This window comes from Pistacia vera, unplaced genomic scaffold, assembly GCF_008641045.1.
Source record: "Pistacia vera cultivar Batoury unplaced genomic scaffold, PisVer_v2 Contig222, whole genome shotgun sequence".
In the NCBI taxonomy this organism is placed as follows: domain Eukaryota; kingdom Viridiplantae; phylum Streptophyta; class Magnoliopsida; order Sapindales; family Anacardiaceae; genus Pistacia; species Pistacia vera.
In genome coordinates, this window is record NW_022196027.1 from 105,864 (window position 1) to 117,995 (window position 12,132).

Here is a 12,132-nt window from a genome sequence, read left to right on the forward strand (position 1 = left end):
ACTCTGTATCCACTGCGATCACACGACCTTTTTCTTTTGCTCTCTTTGGTTTCTCTTTCGGACGAGTCATCATTACTCCTTAAAGTGCCCTTTCTTGGTGAGCTCTTCGATGGCCTGCTTTAGAGCTCGCATTCATCAGTGTTTGCCCTTATCCCGATGGAAATGGCAGTACTTTTGCTGTTTCTGGCCGTAGCAGGGTTTCATGGGTTCTGGCTCACCAAGCAGGCTGGCCTCCTCGGATTTATCAGATTGCAGATATGACACGTTTAGCGGAGTGTAATGACTCTATCCGTCGCGACGAGGAAAGGAGCATAGGACTTTTTGTGTTCGTAGCGGGTTTCTTCCCTTTTCGCTGATCATCAATGTCTCCTTGCGATCAGCTCTCCTATTTTCTCCCCGACCAAACATACTGCTTGAAGTCGGTGACGCGACGCGAGTGCCGCCAATGAATTCTCTATTCGGAGATATTTTTCTCAAATTGTAAAATCTGGTGAGGGAAACATTGTCCTCAGCCTGTAGTTCTTTCCACAGGTCGGTTTGCGGCGAACTCCAGCTATTATAGTGTTCGGATGGACTCTTCGGGGGCATGAGCCACCTTGTGGGTTCCCTGTGGAAACGGTCGATGTAGATTGCAGGATTCTCTCTTTCTACCTTATATTACTGAGGTAGCTCAAAGGCACGAAAACTTCCGATTTGCTTGGAAATCGCGGAACGTCATGCTCATCTAAGGCCACGACTGATCGATCCCGCTGGGAGCGACCTTAACCACCGCTTGGCATGAGAAGCAGCGTCACGGCCAAACAGCTGCATTTTGCAAGATCCGATACCTGGTGGAGCTCCATCAGGTCGATGAACTCATCACATGATCCTGCAGGTCATGGTTCCTATCAAACGGTCGCATGTCGGGCATTCTGAACCCTAGTGGGAGTGGAGCAGCTAGCACTTCGGAGAGAAGGGGATGCAGAGGCGACCTGGGCCTGCTCGTTTGTGCCGCTCCTCAGCCTATCCAGACTCGCTGTAGCTCCTCATCTACGTAACGGAGCCAATTGGGGATTGCTTTCACCCAGGTGAGTCCGGCCTTCGCGATTACGGTTCAGGAAAGTCCGGAGTCAGACTCCTCTTCGCCCGGCCAACATTTCTGGCTGCTCTCACACACGCTGACTAGAGGCGTGTAAGGTGATGGATGGTGCGGGGTACTTTCACAACCCTCGCGTGGTATGAACGCCCCGCAAGGTGTGGGGACCTCCCATGATAGCGATCAGGATCGCTCTGTTGCAGTGATAAATCGTCCCGCTCGGCACTTTTGCTTGGGTTCATCTGCGACGTGGTGTGGGACAGCTCAAGATTCACTTTTTCGCCGAGTCTCAGCTTTGTTGGCACCCTGCTTGGAGCATGGTTTGTGTTCGCTGACCCTTTGAAGCCCGTAGCTTGCTTTTTGCCACTTGCTTACTCTTACGTCTACGTGCTGTAGTGCTCTGCGGCACGCTATTTTCCTTTCCGCTCTTTCGCGTGACCTGCAGGCGTTTTTGGCGGTTGTACCGCCCAACTGTTCTGGATGGCACGCCTTGGTCCAAACGTCCACCTTTGGTGACCGTTTGGAGGGTGTTGTCAACCCTCCAGGTAGCTTCTGATGGCAGGGTCAAGCTGCGAAGCTACTGGGTATCTACCGCAAATTTTGCGGAACTGGAAGATTCTGGAAGAGGTATCCCCTTGGGTCAAGGGGACTCCCTCAGCGCGCTGGTTGGCTTGCTTAGGTTCAGATGGCGGGCCATTTGCTGCTGTGACCAGTAGGTTAGAGATTCTTCTGATGAAGGATGAATGCTAAATCAGGCCCTCCTTCTTGCCAAACTGTTGATGCTTGATTTTAACACCACTAATCGACATGTGCGTAACGTTGATTATCAGGACACACGTATTATGGAGAGAATGTAGAATAAATGCAATGAGAGCTTTTTAAAGTAGTTCGGATGCTAAGGTAGCAAGTCCTACTCCACTGATTTGTATTAGTATAGTGGCTCAGGTCGCAACAGCGGTCTGACTTGCAAATGATTAGGAAGTAAATACAAAGTTTGCAAGAGAGAGAGAGTTCAAGTGTAAAATGGCCGAATCCCCTTAATAGGGGTCTTCCTCTTTTTATAATGAGATGAATGCATGTAATCATCATTAAATCCATGGTTTGGTGTGATGTCAGACATAATCCGGCTTTACGTCACATTGCCCACGTCCCAAGCTGATTTCACGCGATTTGAGCAGGGAAATGGACACGTGGAGCTCCATAGAGTCTGGCAGGCCTGATGTGCGCTTACCATTCTGATGGAGCATGTCACACTTCATCCTGACTTCCACGTCAACCCTTGATTTCCCAGGCATAACTAACACAAATGTCAAGTCATTCCCAAGTCACAATTTATGTTGTCTACAAAATTATTTCAAGTCTAGAAGCATAAAATTGTCCTTTGATTTTACGTTAAGATAAATCAAACGATTCGCTCTCTGGAGGAATCCTTTAGAATACTAAAACAACCCCTTTATACATATGAAGAACTGAGTGGAATTGAAAATTTACCTCTTCAAGGCACACGCATCTAATTGCAAAACTTCTGATGCTGAAACCAGATGCAAATAAACATCACCTATTAGTTAGTTTTCTCACCAGCAAAATGTACCAGCACCTGCTAACATCGCAAAACAAAGCAGTCATGGATAAGGTGTTGTAGAACGTACCAGACCTGCTACATCGCAAAACAAAGCAGTCATGGATAGGGTGTTGTAGCTTTGCTGTGCTTTAAAGACTTACACTTGATTCGTGTATATCTCACTAGGTAAGTATTCACTGAATATCTTATAGAAAGAATCTAGAAATTACTAGCTTAAAAAAGTGTTCGTATAAATTTTTTATCTTAATCTAGTTATAACTACTTACACAATGACTATTTCTCACATATATCAATCCACATTAAAATTTTTCACTAAGACGTATGTGTAATCATTTGCTAGTTTGACGTCTCCCGACACTACAATCTAATATCTACAAAATAAGAAACCAACGGTTGGCTATAAATGCTCAGTAAGTAAACCAAATCTAACTATGTTCTTACTCCGTCATCCCGTTTTCGTTGTACTGTTTCTAAATTTCTTGCTTTCTCTCTGTATCCCAGGTGTACTACTTAGCGTCTTCTATTTTCCACAAATCTTTCTAAATCCTTCTAGTGTTGTGCTATTCTTTATCATTTATTCTCTTCTCTATTAGATTATACTTTCTGTTTCTTGGTCTACTCACACTCACTAAGTTCCTTGCATTGTGTCTGTTTTCTGAATTTTTTGTTCTTTTCTACATGTATCCAATTTCTATTATTTCTTGTACATCTAATTTCTTTCTATCTCGTAGGCTTCTATTTTCTTTTCTTCTCATTTTTCATGTGCTTCTTTTTCTTTCTTCTCTATTCTCTTGGGTTTATATTTTCTTTTCTTCCTATTCTCATGGGTTTATTTTCTTTTCTTCTCTATCTCACGGGCTTCATTTTCTTTACTTCTTATTCTCATGGGTTTCTATTTTCTTTCTTGACTAGTCAGACACACAATAATAAAATAACTGTTTAATCTATGCATAAATCTAAGATGCAATGCACTAAAATGTTGATACATATGCAAATGATCATGGTTGTATTCTTTCTGAAATTCTTTTCCTTTCTTTCTGAAATCTTTATGTTTTCTATTTCTTATTCTAGTTTTCTTTCTTTCTGAAATTCTTTCTATATTCTATTTCTTATTATCTTCTTCTTTCTAAAATTCTTTCTGTATTCTGTTCTGGTTTGCCGACGGACAAGCTGAGGCGTGGATTTGGAACCTTGGCCGTGTGAGCGTATTCTGAAATTCTTTCTGGGCACAGTCCTCATCCACATGCATTTCTAGCGGACTGTACAATTCTGTTTTCTATTCTAAGGCCGCTCACTGATGGCGGCCTGCTGTGGAAACTTTTGCATCCTATCGCCACTAGCTAACGCCGCGAATGCTCACAGGTTCCACATCGCAACAGCCCTCTGAAACACTGCTCTGTAATCTGTAAAATAACTAGCTAGACATTTCCTATTATAAAATTTCTAAATATATGTTATGTTATGTCATGCATTTATCCCAAATATGTCTGACTCTAGCATTATTCTATTAATTCTAAGGCATTTATTCTATACTTTTCTAAAAAGCCCAAAGTTCTATTCTACTAACTCCTTAATAAACATTTCTATTTTATTCTTTATTTCTAAATTCATGCATTGTGTGTACTTATGCAATTTATAATTTCTACCTAATTCTGTATTCTTCATTCTATCTGCTACATGTAAATTCACTAACAAGTACATTAACCCTCACAAATTCTACTCTCTAATATTTTCAATGAACAAACATGCTTTGTACAACTTTTAAATACAATCTTAATGCCATAAATTTTCATTCTCTTAACATGACCAACAACATTGTTATACAGCCCTCTTTCTTCTTTTTCTTTGGCTACATTCTAGACATTAATCTATATTGACATATTAATCTTAAATCTAATCTAACATAGGTCACAACATATATATTTTGGCTAAATTCTAAGTTCTTTCTAACATTATTAACTAAACTTTAGCCAAGACAACAATTCTCAATATCTTCTAGTAACATTCTATAGCTTGTAATATATATAAGATATGAACTATACTCTACCAATCAATTTCTAAAATGGTCATGTATTTAATACATAAACTAACTTCTATATCTTTGATATTATACTTGGGAAAGCTTTTCTATTCTTTATACAATAAATCACTTATTATTTATAACTAATCTCAAAACAAGAAACAACATAACTCGTTTGGCCAAGCCATTCTTGAATGGTCTTTCTAATTTCAAGCATACAAGCTTGACAATTACGGTGCATATTGTAATATATAATATAACACCCATCTTTTACATCATCAATACTACACTATTGTAACAATTTATATGCAACTCTTCATCATTTTCTAAGTCATAAGTTTCAAAACTCATAATTGATGACTAAATACAATATTTCATTCAAACTAATGCTAAAATTCAGCAACTTGAACCATCCACTAAAAGTCATTCTTTCATTGAACTAACATAACAATGTTATTCAAATTTGGCATAACAAATCGCACTCTTGAATACTAAACTTACACTTGGTAAAGCCTAACTAACCTTTCACTCCAATTCTTTCTTTTCTCAAACAATTTCTTCAACAAGATTAACAAACTCATGCACATGCATTTCTCTTTGAATTTTCATCAAACAATTCATATGCACATGCAATACTTGGTTGGTCACACTTCCACATCTCTCCAATTCTACCAAAATTGGAGCAAAAACTCACCAAACTAACTTCAATTCTGGCCGATGTCAACATTTCAAATTCCAACATCAACACTTCAAAATTTCATCCAAAGTTCACCAAAACATAACATCTACATAACTACTCATCTGGCTGAACTTCTACACATTATTCTCCATCAAACAAGCATCTGAATAGCCATACTTTCTCATCATACATCATACACAAACACTCAAGAATCAACATACACATATACTACTCAAATTAAAGCTTACATTGTGTTACTTACCTTGAATTTGCACAACACTAATGATTCAACCTTCCTTTGCTAAAATTATTTTCTCTTGGACCTAAATCATGTAAAACATAAGAATTCAAAAATTTAAAATAAATACACACCTCTGTGCTAGAATCTTACCTTGGATGCTTTAGGATTGAAAACTACAAAAATTTAAGCTAAACCCTATGAATTCTCTTTGAAATTTGATGAAGAAGCTTGAGAGAAAATGGATAGAGGTGGCGTGCCCAAGGTGAGAATGGCTAGGTTTTGTCATTGAAGCCTTATAACTAATAAAAAAAAAAAAAAAATATATATATATATATATATAATTATATATATAATATATATAATTATATTATATATATAATATCCCATGTCCCTTGCACTTTCTAAGAAATTTCATCATGTCCTTTAATCATTTACCTATACCCCATTGTATCATCTCTTCACATTATTTTGCTCCCTTACACTCACCATTTTTTCATCTAGTGGTGAGTGAAAAGACCATTTACCCTTACTAACTTTCATACTTACAAACATGTATTTATCTGGCATCACACACGTGTAATGCCATAACCTTTCTACCACTCTATTCTCTGGCTAGCACACTAATACATTATATTTATCATCCTCACTTTCCACTTGAACACGTGATTCTATGTGAAATGACCATTTTGCCCTATCAAAATTTTATGGAATTCCACTATAAAACTAGTTAATATATTCACTATGACATAGAATAACCCTATCATATTTCTGAATGGGGTATTACATTTCCTCTAAGCTTGCTTCTATTCTTCCGGTGGAGCATAGATATGAAACCTGTGGAATATAAGTTCGCTTGTAGATTATGTTCATCTCAAAAAGAACAATTGTCGATGCATTTTAGATATGATATGAATCTAGACTTCTGAACTTCAACTTCAGTACTATCACAAGGCTGGAAATGCCAAGGTATGTCCCTAGAGAATAAGAAAATGGCATGTTACTGTCAAAATGAACCTTGTTCAAGGAAAATGGACTTGAAGTAAACTTAATTCTATGATTTCATGCCTACTTGGTGATATACGCAGCTCATCGCTTAATTTTTAATTAGTTTTACAAAAGATTCGATCAATGGCCTCCACTCTATAAAAACCCCCTTATTCTAACTCCTACTAACTCGTCAAACTTTGTTGAATTACTACATGATGATTTTATTGGAAAAGATCACCGGCTGAGAAAGTGAAGTGTGTTTTGAGTATTAACGAATATAAACTTTGAGTGAAAAAATGGTATTTTGAAACTTTTGGTTTCATAACTCTAGTTTATTATTCTCCTTCAAATCATAAATATCTCAACGTACATAGCTATCCATTTGGTAGTTGCAAACATCTACATCAGATGGTTGGACAAAAAAGAAAGTGAAAGTGAAAATGGCGGTGTGCGGTGGCAGTGGCAGTGGCAGTGGCAGTGGGTCAGGGTGGGATGGATGTGAAGTTGGGTTCACACAACAATTGCCAAATGTTGGAATGATAGGATAGAGATATTTCCTTTCCATCGTTTCCATTTTACATTTTTTGAAGGTTGATTCCTTTTTCATCCGCGTGCTTTGCTCAACTCAATCGAGGACAATGTTTTTGAAATTTTAGTTGACAGAACAATTACTCATCCATAATCTGGTGTACATAGACAATATTACCCTTTAAAAAACTGTCAATTCAATCATGAAAACTTAAATCAATTTACCTTTAGGGGCTGTTTGGATCGGGAGTATATAAGATAACAGGGGTAGTACCGAGTACTGATTTTTCTACCCATTTTCCCTTAATTAAAACCCATTCGGACATAATTGCCCTAAAATGTTTACCAAATAACAATTACCCACCCCTACTATTTGAAGATTAACTAAAACAGCTCAGTCACAAAAAAGTTTAAAAGTTAACAAAATGCCCATAGCCATCTCACCTAATGTCATGATTAGCGGGATCTTGCCGGTTATGCGTCAGTAAGGCCTTTTCGGTCTATGTAACAGATCCATGATCGAAAATGCCAGATCTGGCGTTTCTATGGCTGTTTCACGACCAGATCTGTGGCCGTTTACGGCTTTGCCGGCACACGGCCAGCCATGTACAACCCTCATTCCATTTTGTCGATTGCCACGCGGCCGGCGTGATGGTGCTATCGGTAGTGGCTTGGGGTGGGTGGGGTGATTTTCTACAAATTAAAGTTTTATATGGTTAGGTGTTGTTTAGCAAATTTCAAATTTAGGGGTTAAAAGAAATGATTCAACAAAATAATAAAACATACTTTATATTAATATTAAAAAGGAGGGCAATTTAGTATTATATAATATACCACCAATTATCTTCACAACCAAACAATTATTTATCAATTATTCGAACCATTAACACATTTTCTAACATTCTCAGTAATCTTCAAGGTGATCTTTCTTTCCATTAATAAATATACCTCATAATAAAACATATATGATCCAAACACCTTTTAAAGCTTACCAATATGATTATCTTTGAGAGTTTACTGCTTTTATTTGATTTTCTATCATGATTTTTTTGTAGGATAGAGGAAGGAAAAGAGTGAAAAAATGTGTGCGTTTTTGATGGGTTTTCCCTATTGAGCTTTAAATTTGAGGATGTCTGGGTTCTTTAATGGTAGTATTTCTGCAAAAAACTGGAGTTTTACGGATTTTTGAGTTTGATTTTGTGGTATTTGTGGTTTTGGTGGTTTGATTGATTCTTTGCTAACCTCCGGTTAATTGCCCTAACGTCTGTTAAGTCCTAGGACTAAAATTATAGTATTAAAACTGTCCTTGACTGTGTTAACTGGAACCACAAAGGACGAAAAAGTATTAACTCATGTAGCAATGAGAAGTGGACACGAGCAGGAAAAGCCTGAGCGAAACATTAAGTTCGTTTTCACAAGTTAAATGGCAAGGAATGATAGGTCGACACGTTGTTGAGGTTTTGGGCATCGGTCTGCTCAAGATGGTGACTGCAATGCTATTATTAGTTCTTTTCTCGTTTTTTTTTTTTGGTTATCGTTTCTTGCGATACAGGCTTTGAGCAGTCACTTCAAACACAGTCTATTCAATTTCATCCATATTCATTTTTTACACACAACTCCTCTGTTCTTTGTTTCTATTTTGTTTGTTAGTTGAAGTTCAAAGTTTAGACATGGGCTTCCTGACTCCCTGTCCCCCGATCTCATGGCCTTATTATGATAACTTACTTATATTAATTAATGATGACTGTACCTTAATGAATAAAATTAAACAAAAATTTTGTTTAACACTTTTTAACTAATGTTGAAACTTTGATTTACTCGGACGGATATATAAATGGGGTTTTTTTTTATTGTTATTGAAACTTTGTTTTAACACTTGTTATGGCAATGCATCTCACCAGTTAACTAATCAAATTAATTAAATATCATTGTAATTAATTAGACCCTTTTAATTTTTGAAAGAATATATATATTGGTACGTATACTTGATACATGATTGTTATGTCTGGGAAAAAGGGCTGACTTCAAGCCTTATCAGCATGGATAGTGTGAGCTTAAGAAGGTTATATTCCACTTAGATGCAGCCACGTCGCGTGATGACTTGAGCAGCATACTCCTGCCAGTGCAGTGGGTAGCACCAGGTTGACGAAAGGCTAAAAAGGTCTATGTATCCAATCTTGCACAAGTCGAGGAAATTACTCGGCAGGTGAGTAATTGAACGTAAGAAGGATTTGCACGGCATCTGCTCCACTCATAGATTTAGTAATCATTAACTTTATTCATTCCACTATAAATAGAAGGCCCCTCTCCCGTTTGTGGATTAGCTAATTTTTCTTTGAAATAGAATACACACACCCTCTCTCCTATTGTATTCTTAAGCTAAAAACCAATTCACTGAACGCGATCTAACTTCACTTATTAATACAATATCAGTGGATTAGGATTCGCTTATTTGAGCATCCGAACCACTTTAAATTTTTCTCACCCTTACTCAATCAACACCCCCATAACCACGTGTGATTTCTGAGCTCAAATTTCTCACGTGCGAATAGTTAGGTGTTAAATCACTCATCAACAATGATGATAATTTCAAATCATTTTGCTGAGAAGAAGAGGCTATGCCTACATGGCAACTTTATCGAGAAGGGCAATGTTGGAATTCAATCTCTGCCATTTCATTTCATCCCGACCCCTCCTCCCTCCCTTCCCCATTCCTCTCTTTGTTGATTGTACTGTCTCTTTATTCTGCTTACTGAAAAAAAAAAAAAACAAACACTTTTGTTTTTGTTTTTTGATCACCAGAGTGTTTGTACCATTTGTGCACACATCAACTAAAATTCCAGGATCTTAAAACTCTCGGTCGGGTAAGAATCCCCAATAGTCATCCCTATTAATGTTTGGAGGACTCAACTTAAAAGCTCATAAACCTTATTTACTTTTTCACCATTAGTTTTTAAACAAACTCAGGAAAGAATTGAAATGTTTATCATGGAGAGCTTTATCCAATTATTTAAGATTAAACCCACTTGAACTTCACCATGAAGGTATGGAAATATGATGTTAAAGGGGTGTATAGCCAACCTAAGAAATAATAGTATTGAGGTGGCATGCGGTATCGACAGGTAAAATCTTAAACTCATGAATGCTAAGGTTGTCTAATGAAATGCAGCGATTGTATTAGGAAAAAATTAAAAAAGGACAAAGAGTAAAAAGTAAAACAAAAAAAAAAAAAGATAAGTGATCAGGAGTTGTAGTAATAGTAGTGTCTGAAACGCACGAGGAGAGAGACACAACAAAGCACAAATGAAATTCCCCCTACTCACTTTAACTATGTCCTTAACTGTCTCTCTTTCTCTTTCTTTCTTTATAAACTTATATTTAGTACCTACTCTCTTCAGAAACAGAATAACAGTTTTAAGAGAGGCTTATGAGCTCTCAGTTTTATGTGAAGCTGGGTTGCTCGTATCATCTTCTCTAGCCGTGGCAACTCTATGAGTTCTTAAGCATTTCCAAGTACGTTCTTTCTTTGTATACATCTCATTTTGCTATAGATTTTCGTGTGGATTTTGATTGTTAACGTATTATCACGGTGTTTTCTTTTTCCTTTTCTTGGTGATGTGGTAATTGATTTGGTTATGAATTAGATACTTACATGTTTATTTTTTTTATTTTGTTTTTTAATTATATGGTGCACTTTCTGGTCTTTGATCGGAAGAAAATTAACAGTCTCTTCTCTTGTATTACTTGTTTAGATTTTGATGTGGGATTTTTATGTTTTCTGAGATCTGAGCTTTTATACACACACACACACATATATATATATATTATATATATATATATATATATATATATATAATATATATATATATTATATATATTATATATATATATATATATATATTCATTTATTATTTTCTATAGGGGAACGTGATGTCTTCTTTGTCTGGACAGAAATAAAATGTCTAAATTAGAATTTCCAGTGGCTCATCAAAGTACTGCCATTTTATTTTAAAAAGGTAAAATATCCAAAGAAAGCTTCCAGATGTTTACGTACTTGATGATCTATGCTATTCACTATAAAATTTACAAATTAAAGTTTCAACTTATTGCTTACTTTCTCTTTGATTTTGATTTTGATTTAAGATGCTGCGGAGGATTATAGCTTTCTCTGTGGAAAGAGTATTTCACCTCATTGGCTCAAAAGCTTCAAACTCTGTTACCTATACCCGCTTCAATTGATGATAAAATACCAAGTAATTTGATCAATATTTAACTGGAATGCATTTAGACCATATACTAGTGCAGGATTTTACTGGCAAAAATCAATGTCAAAGAAGATTATGTTTAATCACAATTAAAAGTAGTAAAGGAAACAGATTGCATTAAGAATTTACAAGGTTGCATGAATTTAAATCTCCCTTTCAATATTTATGCCTTTTTTCTTTGTTAATTTTCATTGTTTTCGTTTTCCTTTCCTGCTTTTTGTCTTCCTGAACCAAAAACCATGTTCAGTAAATTATTTATTTTTTTCATTGGATCGGTGATCACTGAGGAATGAAATCGGCATGCATGAATCAAAGCTCTTCATTTTCGTAATCGTAGAGTATTAAGACTTAAAATTTTCCGGTTTAAGTCTCGGTTTTCAAAGGTTCTTCTAAGCATCTAAAATCACTTCAATGGTGCTATAAATTACCAAAATTTGTGGTTCATTGTGTGTTTATGTCATTAGTTCATTTGAATTCATTCATAGTTTACAAGTGAAACCCTATTATAGTAAAATTTAAAATCCATTTTTTTAATGTATTTTAAATTGGAAATAAAGAAAATTATGTACACAAAGTATATATATATATATATACCTATTTATATAATCTGTTCAATATATATATATATATATATATATATATAGTATATTATATATAATTATATATCACATTCAAATAACTAACTATCTAGGTTAAGTTATGCTTTTATGGTTTACTGTTTTAGAAATTAGAAATAAATTTAATGATTTTTTTTT